General features: G+C 36.6%; 2 non-coding genes across 2 annotated transcripts; one reads left to right on the top strand and one right to left on the bottom strand.

Moving 5' to 3' along the window:
• Nucleotides 1–3,925: 3,925 nt before the first annotated feature.
• On the top strand, nucleotides 3,926–4,032 carry LOC114407889. The gene has a single exon (XR_003665701.1). It is a non-coding gene; the product is annotated as a small nucleolar RNA R71 (small nucleolar RNA).
• A 14,424-nt stretch (nucleotides 4,033–18,456) lies between these two features.
• Nucleotides 18,457–18,563, bottom strand: LOC114407897. The gene has a single exon (XR_003665709.1). It is a non-coding gene; the product is annotated as a small nucleolar RNA R71 (small nucleolar RNA).
• Between the last annotated feature and the right edge of the window lie 2,283 nt (nucleotides 18,564–20,846).

Here is a 20,846-nt window from a genome sequence, read left to right as displayed (position 1 = left end):
TTTTCATGTTTTTTGTCATGGGTGTGAGCTTAGCTATTATAGGGGGTGTGTAGCTGAGTTCTAGCTTCTCATCTCAAGGAGGTGAGCTTAGCTATTAGAGAGGTATGTGTAGCTAAGCTCTAGCTTCTTTAGGAATCTTCTTAAGGAAGCTTCTCAAGGAGGTGAGCTTAGTTATGAGAGGGGTGTGTGTAGCTAAGCTCTAGCTTCTCAAGGAAGTTTTCTCAAAGAAGCTTCTCAAGGAAGTTTTCTCAAGAAAGCTTCTCAAGGAAGCTACCTAGTCTATAAATAAAAGCATGTATAACACTTGTTGTAACTTTGATGAATGAGAGTCTTATGAGACACACTTCAAAGTTCCACTTCTCTCCCTCTTTTATTCCTTCAATTTCGTGCTCCCCCCTTCTCTCTTTCTTTTCCTCCATTAAAGCATCATCTTCAAGCTTCTTATCCAAGGCAATTCTTGGTGGTGAAGCTCCTTCTTCCTTGGCTTATTCCCTAGTGGATGGTGCCTCCCCTCTCCTATTCTCCTTTGCCTTCCGCTGCATCTCCATGGTGAAAAATCACCATTGAAGGACCACATTGAAGCTCAAAGATCCATCCTCCATAGAAGCTCCACAAGCAAGCTTCCATCAAGCTCTTTCTCAGTAGTAGTATAATTCGCTTGGGCAGCATCTAAAGTCCTAGAAGCATAATATATCACCCTGGGCAATTTATCAATTTTTTGAGCAAGGACAGCCCCCAATGCATAATTTGATGCATCACACATAAGCTCAAAAGGGGCTGTCCAATTGGGTGCCTGGATGATGGGGGTGGTAGTCAGCGCTCTTTTGAGGCAATCAAAAGCCTCTTTGCATCTGTCATTAAAGTCAAACTCCACCTCCTTTTGCAACAAGTTGGACAGTGGAAGGGCTACTTTGCTAAAATCCCTTATAAAGCGCCTGTAGAATCCTGCATGACCAAGAAAAGATCGCACCTCTCGCACACAAGAAGGGTAAGGCAATTGTGAAATAACAGAAATTTTTGCAGGATCTACTTCAATACCCTTATTGGAAATAATGAGGCCTAAAACTATACCTTGCTCAACCATAAAATGACATTTTTCAAAATTTAGAACAAGGTTAGTTTCAATGCATCTATTCAAAACTTTTTCCAAACTATTCAAACAACCATCAAAAGAGGATCCATATACAATGAAATCATCCATAAACACCTCTATGCAATTTTCTAAAAAATCACTGAAAATACTAATCATGCACCGCTGGAAGGTACCAGGGGCATTGCACAGGCCGAAAGGCATCCTCCTATAGGCAAAAGTGCCGAAGGGGCAGGTGAATGTGGCCTTTTCCTGATCCTCAGGAGCAATAGTAATTTGCATATAACCAGAAAAACCATCAAGGAAACAGTAGTGGGATTTACCTGCCAGTCGTTCAAGCATCTGGTCAATGAATGGCAGGGGAAAATGGTCCTTTTTGGTAACCTGGTTCAGCCTCCTATAGTCAATGCAGACTCTCCAACTGTTCTGCACCCGAGTAGGAATTAGCTCCTCCTTCTCATTTTTGATCACTGTGAGGCCGGTCTTCTTCGGGACTACCTGGACGGGACTCACCCATTGGCTGTCAGAGATAGGATAAATGATTCCAGCTTGCAAAAGCTTGGTTATCTCCTTCTTCACTACGTCAAGAATCACCGGGTTGAGTCTTCTCTGTGGCTGTCTTACTGGTTTAGCTCCATCCTCTAAATTTATTCGATGCATACATGTGGATGGGCTAATACCAGGAATGTCCGCCAAGGTCCAGCCTATAGCCTTCTTATGTTTCTTGAGAACTGACAACAACTTCTCCTCTTTCTCCTTGCTATCATCCAAGTAAGCGTATTTTAAATTTGATAGCAGAGGCTTCAACTCTGATGTGGTCGGCTGGACAGTGGTAGAAGGAGATGGTTTCTCAGCCTTTACCTCATAAAGAAAGTCAGAGGTATGTGTACTTCCTGAAACATGGTTAGTCCTATCTGACTCTATAAAATCAATCTCAAGAGGTAAAACACCACCACCAGGCATGCAATCAATATCACTCTCAGCATCAAATTCAGACATATGATCAAGTACAATTTCAGACTCAATGCATGAAGAGTGAGAGGCATGCAGATTAGAATAAAGATCAGTCATGTATTCATCAACAACATGGTCAATTATTTCAGCACGAAATACAGAAAGATCTTCAGATGGGTATTTCATAGCATCCAGAATATTAAAATGAACAGTTATATCACCAAACTCCATGGATAGTGTGCCTGCATAAACATCTATCTTAGTTCTAGCAGTTTTCATAAAGGGTCTGCCTAGAATGATGGGAACTGATCCTTGAGAAAATCCATCTTCCATATTCAAAATATAAAAATCAACAGGGAAAATCAGGTCACCAACTCTAACTAAGACATCTTCTATGAAACCAACAGGGTAGGCAACACTTTTATTAGCTAAATGAATTACCACATCAGTTGACTGTAAGGGACCTAGAGATAGAGAATTAAAAATAGACAGAGGCATAACACTAACAGAAGCTCCTAAGTCTAGCATGGCATTGTCAAACTTACTATTCCCTATAATACAAGGTATGCTGAATGTACCTGGATCTTTGCATTTTTCAGGAATTTGAGGAACAGATTTACCAATCAATGCGGAGACATTTCTACCCATGCTAATTCATTCACTTCCTTTAAGCTTCCGCTTATTAGTGCACAGCTCCTTCAAGAATTTGGCATATCTTGGAATTTGCTTTATTGCATCCAACAGAGGTATGTTTACCTCTACTTTTCTAAACGTTTCCAAGATCTCTTTCTCTGCCTCTTCCATTTTTTTATTGGAAATTGCTCTTGGAGGGAATGGAAAAGGGGGAATGTGCTGCTTCTGCAAATCAGAATTACCTGTGGAAGAAGATTCACCTGCACAGAAATTGTTAGGTAAATTTTTGTCATCACCTTTTTCTGGAGTAGAGTGAAGTTTGGCAGGTTCATTTGCAGATGAGGAAGGTGCTACGGGTTGAGGTCCTTGACACTGCTTTCCCGACCTCAATGAAATGGCACTGACATTTTTGGGATTTTGGACAGCTTGAGAAGGCAGCTTGTCAGAATTCTGGGACTGTTGTTGATTCAATTGGGTAGCCAATTGTCGCATCTGATTGGTTAAGCTCTGAATGGAGGCTCTGGTCTCTTGCTGAAACTGCATGTTCTGCATAGTCATTTGCCTCACAAGTTCTTCAAGGGAAGGTTGTGGAGGGGCCTCAACTGTTGGTTGTTTCTGGGGTTGTTGCTGTTGTTGGATTGGTGGAGGAATGTATGGTCTGCTTGGGCCAGCAGCATTTTGGAAGGAAGGAGCAGGCTGCTGTTGTTGTTGCTGAGGGCTGGACCATCTGAGGTTAGGGTGATTCCTCCATCCAGGGTTGTATCTGTTGCTGGAGAGGTCATAATTGTTCTGCTATGGTTGATTTTGCTGCTGAGGTTGAGGAGGTCTATTGTAAATATTTGCAGCATAAGCTTCAGGCTGCTCAATCGCTCCAGGTTGCTGCATGGAAGGGCAAAGGTCTGTATGGTGGTCAGCAGAGGAGCACAAACCACAAACCTTGCAACAGGTACAGATTTCTGATTCAAGGCCAGCTGGGTTACCAAGTTAACCAATGCATCCAGTTTGCCTTCAAGCTTCTTAGTCTCAGATGATGCAGCTGAGTTTGTAGCTACCTCATGCACTCCTCTAATGATTATGGCATCATTTCTGGCGCTAAACTGCTGAGAGTTGGAAGCCATCTTCTCAATTAAATTTCTGGCTTCAGCAGGAGTCATGTCTCCAAGGGCTCCACCACTGGCAGCATCTATCATACTTCTCTCCATATTGCTAAGTCCTTCATAAAAATATTGGAGAAGAAGCTGCTCCGAAATCTGATGGTGAGGGCAACTGGCACATAGTTTCTTAAATCGCTCCCAGTACTCATACAGGCTCTCTCCACTGAGTTTTCTAATACCTGAGATATCCTTCCTGATGGCTGTGGTCCTGGAAGCAGGGAAAAGTTTTTCTAAGAATACTCTCTTAAGGTCATCCCAGCTCGTGATGGACCTTGGAGCAAGGTAATACAGCCAGTCCTTTGCCACTCCCTCTAATGAATGAGGAAAAGCCTTCAGAAATATGTGATCCTCTTGGACATCTGGGGGTTTCATGGTGGAGCAGACAATATGAAATTCCTTCAAATGTTTGTGTGGGTCTTCACCTGCAAGGCCATGAAACTTTGGAAGCAAATGAATCAGTCCAGTTTTAAGAACATATGGGACATCCTCATCAAGGTATTGGATGCACAAGCTTTCGTAGGTGAAATCAGGTGCAGCCATTTCCCTTAGAGTCCTCTCACGGGGTGGAGGTTGTGCCATGTTCTCAGAATGTGCAAAATCAAAATGCTCTGAATCAGAATGCTCAGAATCAGAATGCTCAAGATCAGGATGTTCAAAATCACCAATAACAGAATGCACAGATTCACCAGTAATGGAATGCTCAAAATGATCAAAAGGTATAAAATGATGCCTAACTAATCTATGAAATGTCATATCTATCTCAGGAACAAAGGGTTGTAAGTCAGATGGATTGCCTCTAGTCATACACTACATTCAGCATGCACACAACTAGTTGCCTTATCATGTAAATAAAGGTGTAGGTTTGAACTACAGCTACCCTCAAATGATATCCAAATGACTTGAAATTTTGTGAGCAACCTTATAAAATGATGAGAAGATAGCACAAAAAATTTCAGACAAAAATTCAAAGTCTAACTATGAAAGCTAAAAATGGTAAGTTAAGAAAAATAAGTGAATAAAACTTGAAAAAAAAAACTTTTGACAGAATCGTTTTTTTTTTAAACGATGGAGACCTCAGCCAGCCTATGGTGGGCTGCCATGGCGTAGGAAATTTTTTTCTACCCCAAATGCATATATAATAATTGCGATTCTGATAACCGGAGCAAAAGTTATGGTCGTTTGAAGTTTTGACAAACACAAAATTTGCTAGTTTTTTGGAACTTTCAAATCTGACCAAACTAAAGGCTCTAGCTATTTTTCCCACAAAATATGGATTAAAAGAAGTTACCACAAAAAAATTCAGCCAAAAATATCAACCCTAGCTACTAAAACAAAAAATCTCAAATAATTCAGCATGGGTGGTCGCTAAAATCCGTCTCTAATTGATTTCTACTACTACTCTGTTTTGCCGCAAGCACAATCTTCACAGCAAAACACCCAAGACTGAAACAGGGGAAACGCTTAATGGGAAAACTGAAACAGAACACACATTAAACAAAATACCAGGACACTAAACAACACTAACACATATACTAACACAATACTAACAATTAATCATAAAACACGAAAGGATTATACACACACACTAGCTAACTATTATGAACCTTTGGACACTGCTCCCCGGCAACGGCGCCAAATTTGATCGAGGCCGTACCCGAATCAAATAAACATGAAAATGCAGTAACTAGGAAGTGATCCTAGGTCGTTTCCCAACGAGCAGTGACAAACCAAATGTTCATAATATACTTGCAGTAACAGTAACGATTGGGGGGGGGTTTGTTTGTTTTCTGATTAAAGAGCAGAATAAGTAAACTGGAATACGAAATTACTAATATTAAAAACAGGTTGTTTCCTTTGATTCAGAAGCCATTCTCTTATCCTGGGTTATGGAGAATTTGTCCCTAACAGTCAACCACTTAATCCAACCCTATTTCAATTTACTAAGCGAAAATCAACTTAGGGTTGTCAATACGTGATTAGGCACCACATACACCAGTTAGCCCTTCGTCCATTAAGCATGAACGCAAGTTAGGCTCAGAGGCAATTAATCGAACACGAAGCGTGCACTGATTAATATTCACGAATTTGGGATAACTGGTGAAGGGAAAACTGCCAGGGAACCACATTGCAAGCGAAACCTCAAAGAGAGTTGGGCTTCGTCCTCAAAAGGAAACAACACCAGAAAATCTAGCCTTCATGGATTCAAACAGAAAACGCAAATGAAACATGAAACAGAAACGTAAATGAACAAAAATGTAAATGAACAGAAACGTAGATGAAACAGAAACGTAAATGAGAGTAGAAGAAGAAGCAAGAACGAAATTGTAATTAGAAACAGAAAACGTAAAATTGCATTATGTGAACAGTAGCATTAAGCAGAAAAACGAAAACCCTAAAACAAAAGCTCTGAATAATGAATAGCATAACAGAATGTCTTGCACGAATCCCAAGGCTACTATTTAAAAAGAGTCACTCAAAGTCACTGGGCCCTATTACAATACTCTGGCCCAAAACAAAATAAACACTAAATAACATAAAATAAAATTGTGAAATTTCCTAATTAACTAAGGTAAGCGCTGCTTAATTTGCCCCCTTCAAGTCCATAACCAAAATCCGGATTAAGCCCAATGTTTCATTAATTCCTGAAATTAGATAAAAGACATCAAATTAGCTAAATGAGCCCAAATAATAAAACTACCTGATTAATTGACAATTAAGACCAATCAGTAATTAAAATGGTGCAAAAAGGATTTAGAAAATAGAAGAAAATGATGGCACATCACCCTCGCATCGCCCTCCCGCGAAAGGGTAGGTTGCGACAATGGTTTCTAGAGGTATCATCCCCTTCGAAAAAACATATTGCGGCAGTAGGGACTACCAGTAACAATATGTTATCAAAGAGAAAAACTCTAGATGAGGGTTCACTATTATCAAACAAGTCAGAGACCCAGCATGATCACAGATTCACCTCCACTCCTTATGTTCCCATGGACCCGGGTATAGGGCCCCTTTTCAACTCACCGTGTGTACAAATAGTATTGGTGTTTGTGTGCATCAAATGAATAAATATCTATCTCATGCATACATTTCAAAAACACACTAAAAGCATCAAAGAGTTATATACAAGAACGTAAGGGAAATAAAAGGAAACCGACAAAAGAGGAAGTCATGATATTGCACGAGATTACAAGGCCTAACTCTCTAACAACAGTTCCAGTGGAGTCGCCAACTGTCGTAACCTACCCTTCGGCGAGAGGGCGACGCGAGGGCTCACAGGTGCGTCTTCCATGGGAGGAAAATGCGCGGAGTCGCCACAAACATTTATTCGAGGAAAATGTTGAAAAAACCGGAAAGGTGTGGTCTACGAACTTTAAGTGTGAAAGGTTCGGGAGTTGTTTTTACGCACAGGGAAGGTATTAGCACCCCACGCGTCCATCACAAGGGACGACAGCCTTTAATCAAATGTGCAATATCATGTCTTCAATTTGTTTTATTTTCCCTTTTTTATGTCTTTTTGTATTTTTATGCTTTTTATGTTTTTTGTATTTTTTTTTATCTTTTTGTGGTCGACAAGGGTGTTTCCCTCGCTCCTACGTATCCTCAATTGCAATGAGGAAATCAGATCTACGTAGTTCTTTTAGAACTAAACGTTGGTTAAGTTGTTTTGATCTTTTTCCGCAAGATCGATTTTAACTGCACAAAAGTCGTTTAAGGCGTTGGACCACTTAAATGATCTTTTGATTCTTTTGAAAGGAGAGAAACGTTAAGGTGTTAGACCATTAACGATCTCTTTGTTTTTGAAAGGAGAGAAATGTTAAGGTGTTGGACCATTAACGATCTTTTTACGAAAAAGTTACGGAAGCCTTATGGAAGTGTTTCGGATTTGATTTTTATCTTTTTTTATCTTCCCTTTCACCAATGTTAAGTGAAATATGCTTACCCAAGGTTTTCATAAATTTTACGGAAGCATTACGGAAGCCCTGGAAACCATTTTTCAATAACGTGAAGGAGCTTGCCGCCCAGTTGCTTCCTCCTTAAGCAACCCAATTTCCAAAATTTTCCGAAAGGGCCTAGATTCGAATTGCTATTTACACCCCTATCTTGATAAGTTCACCCCCCCCCCATTTTTGTGTTTTTGGCCGTTTTCTCTCCGGAATCTCACGAAACTTTACGGATTCCACCGTGATGAGTGTTAAGCCTTCCGAAGCGATCAACAATGGTCCTCGGATGAAATTAGAGTGTAACAGTTTATTTACACACACCCCACTTTGCTAAATACACTCCCGTTTTCGTATTTTTGACCGATTTCTTCTCGAAACATCTCGGAACTTTACGGATTCCACAACGATGGGTGTTAAACATTTTGAGGTGGTCAAGCAAAAGTCGCATGTCAACAAACAATGGTCCCCGGACGAAATTAGGGTATGACAGTATGTTTACTTAAATATGAAACAACATTAATTATGGAGGAATTTCCAACATTATTCTGGTAATAAAAAAACTCATAACATGATCTTACTAAACTATACTAACCACCCTTAGATATTTTTACTTATTTATACACACCCTTGTTTTTCTCATGTTAGTAATGAGTCAAGCACATAGTGGATGTACATACTAGCCCCTCATCTCACAATCACATTCTACTACTTTTGAACATCACATGAAGAAGGACATTGTACATTGCTGGGAAGAAGAGTCCAAGCCACAATTCAGACTATGGTCAAATTAGAACTTGTTTAATTTGATAGTGAAGGGACATGATAGAGATGAACACAAAACCATTAATTACAGTGATATACCAGAAGACAAAATAATATCTATATTGAGAAATCAAAAGAAAAAAATATTATAAAGGGATAAAAATGCACTTTTTAAAATTTCCTTTATTTTGAAAAATCCACAAAAACTTTTAATTCAAAAGAAAACCTAAGTTTATTCTTCCTACATGCTCCCTTAGGGGTGTCATTAAGGTTTTGACATTCCCAAGATATGTATTCTTGCTTTTCTCAGCACTATTGTTGATTGTTAGGGTTTAATCCCGCTCACATGCACAACTCATTAGGGTTTGTGGTGTGGATCTCGTGAATGTTATCATGGATTGTGCACAAATAAAGTTTTAGTGGAAGATGATGGAGATGTGATTAAGATTCTAGATCTAGGTGAATATGGTCATGTTTGGAAGACAGAACCAGATCATCATTGGTTGGTTGGAAGGGTACTTACACAAGGATTAGTGAATGCAAAGGATTTTAAAAGGCAACAATGGCACAAGCTTAGAAGATAAAAGTTAGAGTGGAAATAAGGACATTGAAAAGAATTTGTTCATCTTTAGGTTCTTTCAGAAGAAGGACATGGATGTGGTGATGAAGCAGGCCTCGTGGAATTTTGATTGCAAATTGGTTATCCTCAACGATCTTGATAGGGAGACAAAACTTAGTCTAGTGCCTCTCAGTCAATGTTCTTTTCTGGTATTGCTTACGATCTTCCTATTAACTGACGTACTAAAAAAGTGGCAGAGATTATTGCAAATACTTTGGCATATTTTTTGGATTGGGATGATAATGAGGATAACTATTTAGGAAATCCATGAGAGTGAGAGTTCCCCTGGACGCTACTAACACTACTACAAAATTGATCTTCAATGACGTTGGATATAAGAGTTTTTTTTTCAAAATCGTCATTATTCAAGATGTGATGGTATTTTTGTAAATAATAGAATCTTTTTAACGACGGTTTTATAAAAACATCATAGATATCAAGTTTCAAAAATTGTTTTATATAAATCATCATAGAAATCAAGGAAAAAAACCCTTTAGAATTATTTCCACACTCATTCTCTACTTTGCATGCTACTTATGCTCTCGACACCCTTGGCCTCAACATCTAGGTCACTGCATTGTGCTTACTGTGAGATAGTGTGCTTGTTGTGTTGCTCTGTGTTTGCCTCTTTTTTTCCAACATTCTTGAACTTGTTGTTGAGTTCTTCCTTGGCATTCATTTGCCTTGTGTTTGCAAAATTTTGACTTTAGGATTTGAAGGTTTTGTTGACTGCTAGTGATGATGTGGTCTTGTTTTACATGTGTTGTGTGTATGCATTTCAGTTCTTTGTTGCTTCTCCTAAGTGAAGTTTCTGAGGGTAGGTTCTATTAGTTTATTTGGTGATTGATATGAACTATTGTTGGCATTTCATATGATTACAGAGTAAATTTGTATAACATTGTATCTTGTGTGGTTTTTGACTTGGGTTCTGTTTGTATGCACTTTTGGATAGGCACTTGTAGGAGAAATGAGTAAGAAGGTCAAATGAATTAAACTTTTTCCAAGTTAAAATTAGCTTTTGCCCAAGTTTAAGTTAGCTTTTGGAGGAGTCAAATAAGAGAGCTTCTATAAATTAACTTGTTCATATATAGGAAGAGTTTAATTCATTTTACTTCTTGTTTTCTTCTTCTATAATTGTTTATTGTGAAGTTTATCCAAACAATGCCTAAACTTGTAAAAGTGTGTTATTGGCCAAAACAATGAAGCATTAAAAATCAAGGGGACCAAAATCATGAAACCAAGGGTACCAAAATTGTATTTAGCCTAATCAATTTCATAATGTAAAAATTACATAAATTCCTAATCAATTATGCATCATCTACATTGCCAAATCTGTTGTTAGTGTAGAATAGGTGACTAGAGAAGATATTAAGCATGTGTCACTTAATATATATACTATTTCACTTCTTAGTTGTTGGATAATATTGTTAAAATCACATTAACTCATTTTACTAAACCTCTTCTTTTGATGAAAGAATTTTTATTGTCTTAACCTTGTGAATTTACTTTAGTTATTTGAAATGATATCTCAACAGTGTATTAACATCGATCTCTAGGATCTTTTGTATACTATTAGGTGTGTAACATACCTCTAATCTATAACAGTATTGCTTACAACACAAACCTTGGGTTTTGCATAATTATTTCTAACCTTCATATTCAACTAGTGAAATCACTTGGAAACTTTTGTATTTGGTATTAGGAATGTAATGTATTACATGAATCAATATGGTCTGACATATTTTGTAAATAAATTATGTTTTATTTGAAAATTGGAATATAATATAATATATTACACAAATCAATATGATCTCTCATCGTCATGGTGTTAAGGTACTAATTAATTATTCTTTCTTGTTGCTTATGTATGATATTCACTTTAGCTTTGAAATTGGCTGGTTTTATTTTAGAAGTATTTAGAAAATATAATAACAAGATAAAATAGATTGAACCAAGACCAATATGAGAGCTTAGAGTTGGCCGATAGTATAAGCACAATTGTAAGCTTTAAAAATGTGATAAATTATTTTTATTTTGCATTAACTGGTGTTGGTTAAGGTCAATCATAAGCTTCTATAGTTGGTTTAGTTTATCTTATTAGAGATTAGTAGATGGTAAATATAACCCTTGTCAAATGTTTATTGCAATATTATTTTTTGCCAAATGCTTTAATCAGGATAACCAGATAATTCAATTGCTTTACTTGACTAAATTCGAATTAAATAAGCATCACATTATTTATTACTAAATGTTTTATGGCTCTTAAACTTTTTTTGTTGAAATTGTACCCTTATGAGGGCTTTCATCACTAAAGGGGATGAAGGAAAGGTGGTTTGTGATGAAATGCTTTCAACAAAGGAGTCTGCCCAAATGTATGCAAAACACTTGGTAGAGCTTGCTGTTAATTTAGGCTTTGACGGACGACTGGTAATCAATTTGTCATAATTAAGATAAATATACATAATTAATCTTCTAATACCATGAAGCATGCCATTTTTTAATCTTTTCAATGATTCAAATAGCTACACTCAATTGTAGTTGAATATAGAGGCATCATTAAAGCCAGAACAGATTTCTAATTTGAAAGAGTTTGTCAATCATATATCATTTTTAACACATTCTTTAGTGACTTTTATGCCCTTTCTAGATCATGCAAGTATAACAGTGTCACTATTAATGGTTGTGGTGGCAAGATGAACTAAATGAACGTAATAAGCCTTTCTTTGATATATATGGTGGGATATTACAAACTATTCATGGCAAGTATTGCTTATGTTCCCATGGCATGCTGCTCCAATACTGTTGTTTAGTCAATTGTTATTTTCTATGAGTTAATTTTATTGTTATCAATACAATGTAGGAAGATTATCCGAGGCGATCTGTTGTTGTTGTTGCTGGTGATAGAAAGTCTGATATGTACATGGGGATTGATGTATTTGGAAAGAACACATATGGTTGTAGAATGAGGAATGTATGTGATGTGTCATATACACATTTTTATTTGATAGCTACAAATTATGTTTTATTGTACTAGTTTTAAACTTATTTGGAATTCAATGTTTCATTGTTCTGAATGGAAAATATAGTATAACTGAATTTCGCCCATCATACTTGAATATGAATTGCATTATGTTTTAATGTTAATGTGACATTAATTAATAAAAATCACATGGTACATGAATTGCATATTTTACACTAGTATATGCAATCTATTTTTCAAGGTGTTTCCTTTCTGATTTTCACTTGACTACACTACAACTGTTAATTGTTAAAGAACCCACAAGATCAGTATAAGAAAATTAAGTACTTTTCAGTTTTGTTAATAGGTTAAGGAATAGATATTGTGTTCTTTGCATTCAAATTCATTAATAGGGTAATAATTATCCTTATGCGTGATTTTTCAAAGTAATATAGAGATAATAATAGTCCTATAGCACTAATTTCACTTCAATATGCTATTGATATTATTGTGGATGTTCTTTTTAGTAGAATATAATTGTATTCCTAGAAGTTCCTTATGACAACCTTCACATAGTGAAGCACTCAACTTTTTTCCTTACATGAATTTTTGTTTTTTGCGTTAACAGACATCCATGATCCTCCTAATTTAATAGATTACTAGTGAACACATATATGCATTATCTGTTGGTACTATTGAGGGTAATTATATTGAACTTTTCTAAAATTACTTTGTTATGTACTTATGTATGACTCTTGATGCTTGTAACATAACCCGTTCAATTTCAGTGCTATTGGCTATGGGCAAAGCGGCAAAACCATACTTATCATCCTAATAAACCATTGACACACGTTGAGGAAGCACAATTTATAAAGTCTCATCCTTGCTTGAGATATTCAATTTATTTTCTACATTTCCTTCTCTGACTCTGTTTTATTGATTCAATATGGAAATGTTTTGTATAATTATGATAAACCCCTTCAATCTTATGGTTATTTTTTTTGGTAATATAGCTTTGTTTCATCTTACAACAACCTATTTAATTTTGTGATTGTGTTAGCTTGTTATGTATTTATTCCATTTATGAACATTGCTTCTTGTGATCCCACATGACACAAATTTTAGAAAAAACTAGTATCAATCTAAGATTAAATAATTATGATAGAATGAAGCATATTGGTATATGAGCAAGGATAATCAGTTCCTATTTTATAAAAGAATACTATATATAAAGATAAGAGATAGTACACGACACATAAAGAGAACCGAGGAGCATGAATTCACATCGTAAAACTACAAAACTAGTATAAAATATGAACCAAGATGAAATTTCTTGTCAAGAATTTGATGAAATAGGCTGAGATGACAACTTGGAAAATTCTATCCAAGGAAATTAATTTAATAGGTCATATGGTCATGGTAGCATAAAAATATGATTTGATTAATTTAATAGGACAACTTGTGTTTATCTTTTCATGCTATGCCTTACCTACATCTTACATTTGACTATTGTGTGTGTGTGTGTGTGTGTGTGTGTGTGTGTGTGATAGAGTGTTATTTTTATTTTTAACTATTTTGGATTATGCCATGTCTGAGGCTTTGGCTTCATTTCCCCTTGAAGTTATTATAATTAATCTTGTTATGCCAACAATTTTTAATCTTTAATCTTTAACAATTAGTTTTGCTTGTAGGTACAAGTACTCGACTCAACACTTTTGTATAGTATATTACTGCCATCACCACACTTTTTGTTTTTGTTACTGAGCATCTTTGGAGGTATGTATCTCTTTCTGACACATCTGTTCTTATTACATGTTTTAAATTACAAATCAAATTATGTCTAGTAATATCTCAATCCTTAACTTAATGTTTTATAACTTTTTTTATTATATATTGCACTGGTTTAGTGGTCAAACACCATTGGAATTGGAGAAGATTACAACAATTTTCAAGGAATGGAAAACATGCTTTTTAAAATGAAAAACAACGCATTTATGTGAATAATGTTTGTTAATGTTATATAAATTTTATATCATATTTATTGATATTAATTAATTATCCTAATTTATAATTTGCTCTAGACTGTCGGGACGTATTTCCTATATTTATTTTGCACTAGATAACATGTATTTGTTCTTTGTTAAATTACAAATTTAGTATTCCTTAAAACAAAAGGAACATTAAAAAGAATTCTATGAAAATTCTCAAAAATCTATCATGGAAAGTCAATCTTTTATGACGATTTTTAGAAAATTGTCATAGAAGATAAACTTTCTACGATAGTTTTCAAAAAATTGTCATAGAAAAAAAGTTATAAAAATCATCATAAAACTGCAAGTAAAAATGTTTTTTTTTTTTTTTGTAAAACCATAACATATTCTATGACAATTTTAAAATTTTCATTAAAAGTAGTTTACATTCAACAACGATGAATTCCATCATGGTTAAAATCATCATAAAAGGCCTTAGAGAACCGTCATCGAAAGCCTTATTCATAGTAGTGTAAACTTATAAGAAGAGTGACAATTGAAATTTGGCAACAATCAAGCCTTGATGGTCTCCTTTAAGTGTGAGCGCTTGAGTAATTTTTGTTATGGTTGTGGTTGATTGGACCATCAACTTAAATCAACATGAGGGAAGAAAATAATAGAGTTTTTCTTCTTGCTTGCCTATGATATTAAACAAGGTTCGATATAATGACATCCTCCACTTGTGCTTTTTCGTTTCACTCTATCTTATGCATAATTTGTATCATAATATTCTACTAACTTAGAATCTTAATTTTTTTTATAGAACAAACTTTGGTTACTAGGGCATACTCGATATCATAAGATCCTCTTAAAAACTTTGAAGTGTGACTCTTGAGGATCATACTAAAATATAGCACATAGACATACATTACACATAATATCAAGTCTGCTATATGTTAGATATCAAAGTGACCAAATCATACCTCTACATCGCTCGATCCACTAGTTTACCTAATTTTTCTTTGCTTAAAGGATTGATAGCATGCATGGGGGTTTTCATTGGTTTAGCATCTTCCATCTTTAGAAATTCTTTAGAATTTCCATTGATGAATATATATACATTTGATGTATTGCTTAATCTGAAGCCCTAGAAAGAACTTAAGTTCTCCCATCATGCTCATTTCAAACTTATTCTTCACCATATCAGAGAAATCCTTGCATAGAGATTCATTAGTAGCTCCAAAAATGATATCATCTACATATATCTAAACTATAATGAAATCTTTGTCAACTTCTCTTCTGAAAAGATTTGTGTCTACTTTGCCTCTCATAAAACCATTTTCTAAGAGAAAAGAGCTCAGCCTATCATACCAAGCATGGGGTGCCTGTTTTAGACCATACAAAGCCTTTCTGAGTTTGAAGACATGGTCTGGAAAAGTATGATCTTCAAAGCTAGGAGATTATTTGACATACATTTCCTCTTCAATAAAGCCATTAAAGAAGGCACTTTTAACATTCATTTTAAAAATCTTTATGTTTTTATGAGCAACAAAGGCAAGCATGATATGTATACCTTCAAGTCTAGCAACATAAGAAAAGGTTTTAGTGAAATCTATACCTTCTTGCTGGTTACAACCTTGAGCTACTAACCTTGCTTTGTTTCTTACTAATTTGCCTTGTTCATCCAGTTTGTTTATGAACACTCGTCTTGTTCCAATGATGCTTTTTCTTAGGCTTAAGAACAAGTGCGTAGACATCCTTTCTGGTAAACTGGTGAAGTTCTTCTTCCATGACAATGAACCAGTTGATGTGCCATCATTTTCTTCTATTTTCTAAACCTTTTTTGCACCATTTTAATTACTGATTGGTCTTAATTGTCAATTAATCAGGCAGTTTTATTATTTGGGCTCATTTAGCTAATTTGATGTTTTTAATCTAATTTCAGGAATTAAGGAAACATTGGTCTTAATCCGGATTTTGGTTATGGACTTGAAGAGGGCAAATTAAGCAGCGCTTACCTTAGTTAATTAGGAAATTTCGCAATTTTATTTTATGTTGTTCAGTGTTTATTTCGTTTTGGGCCAGAGTATTGTAATAGGGCCCAGTGACTTTGAGTGACTCTTTTTAAATAGCAGCCTTGGGATTCGTGCAAGGCATTCTGTTATGCTATTCATTATTCAGAGCTTTTGTTTTAGGGTTTTCGTTTTTCTGCTTTGATGCTTCTGAGTTCGTAATGCAATTTTACGTTTTCTGCTTCTAATTACATTTTCGTTCTTGCTTCTTCTTCTACTCTCATTTACGTTTCCGTCTCATTTACGTTTCTGTTCATTTACGTTTCTGCTTCATGTTTCATTTGCGTTTTCTGTTTGAATCCATGGAAGGCTAGATTTTCTATTGTTGTTTCCTTTTGAGGACGAAGCCCAACTCTCTTTGAGGTTTCGCTTGTAATGTGGTTTCCTGGCAGTTTTCCCTTCACCAGTTATCCCAAATTCGTGAATATTAATCAGTGCACGCTTCGTGTTCGATTAATTGCCTCTTAGCCTAACTTGCGTTCATGCTTAATGGACGAAGGGCTAACTGGTGTATGTGGTGCCTAATCACGTATTGACAACCCTAAGTTGATTTTTGCTTAGTAAATTGAAATAGGGTTGGATTAAGTGGTTGACTATTAGGGACGAATTCTCCATAACCCAGGATAAGAGAATGGCTTCTGAATCAAAGGAAACAACCCGTTTTTAATATTAGTAGTTTCGTATTCCAGTTTACTTGTTCTACTCTTAAATCACAAAACAAACAAAACCCCCTCAATCGTTACTGTTACTGCAAGTATATTATGAACAATTGGTGTGTCACTGCTCGTTGGGAAACGACCTAGGATCACTTCCTAGTTATTGCATTTTCATGTTTATTTGATTCGGGTACAGCCTCGATCAAATTTGGCGCCGTTGCCGGGGAGCAGTGTCCAAAGGTTCATAATAGCTAGCTAGTGTTGTGTGTTTAATCCTTTCGTGTTTTATGTTTAAATTTTTAGTATTGTGTTAGTATGTGTGTTAGTGTTGTTTAGTGTCCTGATATTTTGTTTAATGTGTGTTCTGTTTCAGTTTTCCCATTAAGCGTTTCCCCTGTTTCAGTCTTGGGTGTTTTGCTGTGAAGATTGTGCTTGCGGCAAAACAGAGTAGTAGTAGAAATCAATTAGAGACGGATTTTAGCGACCACCCATGCTGAATTATTTGAGATTTTTTGTTTTAGTAGCTAGGGTTGTTATTTTTGGCTGAATTTTTTTGTGGTAACTTCTTTTAATCCATATTTTGTGGGAAAAATAGCTAGAGCCTTTAGTTTGGTCAGATTTGAAAGTTCCAAAAAACTAGCAAATTTTGTGTTTGTCAAAACTTCAAACGGCCATAACTTTTGCTCCGGTTATCAGAATCGCAATTATTATATATGCATTTGGGGTAGAAAAAACTTTCCTACGCCGTGGCAACCTGCCCTAGGCTGGCTGAGGTCTCCATCGTTTAAAAAAAAGCGATTCTGTCAAAAGTTTTTTATTTTTCAAGTTTTATTCACTTATTTTTCTTAACTTACCATTTTTAGCTTTCATAGTTAGACTTTGAATTTTTGTTTGAAATGTTTTGTGCTATCTTCTCATAATTTTATAAGGTTGCTCACAAAATTTCAAGTCATTTGGATATCATTTGAGGGTAGTTGTAGTTCAAACCTACACCTTTATTTACATGACAAGGCAACTAGTTGTGTGCATGCTGAATGTAGTGTATGACTAGAGGCAATCCATCTGACTTACAACCCTTTGATCCTAAGATAGATAGGACATTTCATAGATTAGTTAGGCATCATTTTATACCTTTTGATCATTCTGAGCATTCCATTACTGGTGAATCTGTGCATTCTGTTATTGGTGATTTAGAACATCCTGATCTTGAGCATTATAATTTTGAGCATTCTGATTCTGAGCATTCTGATTTTGCACATTCTGAGAACATGGCACAACCTCCACCCCGTGAGAGGACTCTAAGGGAAATGGCTGCACCTGATTTCACCTACGAAAGCTTGTGCATCCAATACCCTGATGAGGATGTCCCATATGTTCTTAAAACTGGACTGATTCATTTGCTTCCAAAGTTTCATGGCCTTGCAGGTGAAGACCCGCACAAACATTTGAAGGAATTTCATATTGTTTGCTCCACCATGAAACCCCCAGATGTCCAAGAGGATCACATATTTCTGAAGGCTTTTCCTCATTCATTAGAGGGAGTGGCAAAGGACTGGTTGTATTACCTTGCTCCAAGGTCCATCACGAGCTGGGATGACCTTAAGAGAGTATTCTTAGAAACAATTTTCCCTGCTTCCAGGACCACAGCCATCAGGAAGGATATCTCAGGTATTAGACAACTTAGTGGAGAGAGCCTGTATGAGTACTAGGAGAGATTTAAGAAACTATGTGCCAGTTGCCCCCACCATCAGATTTCAGAGCAGCTTCTTCTCCAATATTTTTATGAAGGACTCAGCAATATGGAGAGAAGTATGATAGATGCTGCCAGTGGTGGAGCCCTTGGAGACATGACTCCTGCTGAAGCCAGAAATTTAATTGAGAAGATGGCTTCCAACTCCCAACAGTTTAGCGCCAGAAATGATGCCATAGTCATTAGAGGAGTGCATGAGGTAGCTACAAGCCCATCTGCATCATCTGAAACTAAGAAGCTTGAAGGCAAACTGGATGCATTGGTTAACTTAGTAACCCAGCTGGCCTTGAATCAGAAATCTGTTCCTGTCGCAAGAGTTTGTGGTTTGTGCTCCTCTGCTGACCACCATACAGACCTTTGTCCTTCCATGCAGCAACCTGGAGCAATTGTGCAGCCTAAAGCTTATGTTGCAAACATTTACAATAGACCTCCTCAACCTCAGCAGAACAACTATGACCTCTCCAGCAATAGATACAACCCTGGATGGAGGAATCACCCTAACCTCAGATGGTCCAGCCCTCAGCAACAACAACAACAGCCTGCTCCTTCCTTCCAAAATGCTGCTGGCCCAAGCAGACCATACATTCCTCCACCAATCCAACAACAACCCCAGAAACAGCCAACAGTTGAGGCCCCTCCACAACCTTCCCTCGAAGAACTTGTGAGGCAAATGACTATGCAGAACATGCAGTTTCAGCAAGAGACCAGAGCTTCCATTCAGAGCTTGACTAATCGGATGGGACAATTAGCTACACAATTGAATCAACAACAGTCCCAGAATTTTGACAAGCTACCTTCTCAAGCTGTCCAAAATCCCAAAAATGTCAGTGCCATTTCATTGAGGTCGGGAAAGCAGTGTCAAGGACCTCAACCAGTAGCACCTTCCTCGTCTGCAAATGAACCTGCCAAACTTCACTCTACTCCAGGAAAAGGTGATGACAAAAATTTACCTAACAATTTCTGTGCAGGTGAATCTTCTTCCACAGGTAATTCTGATTTGCAGAAGCAGCACATTCCTCCTCTTCCATTCCCTCCAAGAGCAGTTTCCAACAAAAAAATTGAAGAGACGGAGAAAGAGATCTTGGAAACGTTTAGAAAAGTAGAGGTAAACATACCTCTGTTAGATGCAATAAAGCAAATTCCAAGATATGCCAAATTCTTGAAGGAGCTGGGCACTAATAAGCGGAAGCTTAAAGGAAGTGAACGGATTAGCATGGGCAGAAATGTTTCCGCATTGATTGGTAAATATGTTCCTCAAATTCCTGAAAAATGCAAAGATCCAGGTACATTCAGCATATCTTGTATTATAGGGAATAGTAAGTTTGACAATGCCATGCTAGACTTAGGAGCTTCTGTTAGTGTTATGCCTCTGTCTATTTTTAATTCTCTATCTCTAGGTCCCTTACAGTCAACTGATGTGGTAATTCATTTAGCTAATAGAAGTGTTGCCTACCCTGTTGGTTTCATAGAAGATGTCTTAGTTAGAGTTGGTGAACTGATTTTCCCTGTTGATTTTTATATTTTGAATATGGAAGATGGATTTTCTCAAGGATCAGTTCCCATCATTCTAGGCAGACCCTTTATGAAAACTGCTAGAACTAAGATAGATGTTTATGCAGGCACACTATCCATGGAGTTTGGTTATATAACTGTTCATTTTAATATTCTGGATGCTATGAAATACCCATCTGAAGATCTTTCTGTATTTCGTGCTGAAATAATTGACCATGTTGTTGATGAATACATGACTGATCTTTATTCTAATCTGCATGCCTCTCACTCTTCATGCATTGAGTCTGAAATTGTACTTGATCATATGTCTGAATTTGATGCTGAGAGTGAATCTGAGAGTGATATTGATTGCATGCCTGGTGGTGGTGTTTTACCTCTTGAGATTGATTTTATAGAGTCAAATAGGACTAACCATGTTTCAGGAAGTACACATACCTCTGACTTTCTTTATGAGGTAAAGGCTGAGAAACCATGTCCTTCTACCACTGTCCAGCCGACCACACCAGAGTTGAAGCCTCTGCCATCAAATTTAAAATACGCTTACTTGGATGATAGCAAGAGTTTTCCAGTGATTATATCTGCCTCCCTTGCTGATGAGCAAGAGGAGAAGTTGTTGTCAGTTCTCAAGAAACATAAGAAGGCTATAGGCTGGACCTTGGCGGACATTCCTGTAATTAGCCCATCCACATGTATGCATCGAATAAATTTAGAGGATGGAGCTAAACCAGTAAGACAGCCACAGAGAAGACTCAACCCGATGATTCTTGACGTAGT

The sequence above is a fragment of the Glycine soja genome, chromosome 3 (assembly GCF_004193775.1).
Source record: "Glycine soja cultivar W05 chromosome 3, ASM419377v2, whole genome shotgun sequence".
Classification (NCBI taxonomy): domain Eukaryota; kingdom Viridiplantae; phylum Streptophyta; class Magnoliopsida; order Fabales; family Fabaceae; genus Glycine; species Glycine soja.
Note: the sequence above shows the minus strand (reverse complement) of the source record. Positions and strands in the feature narration are given on the sequence as shown.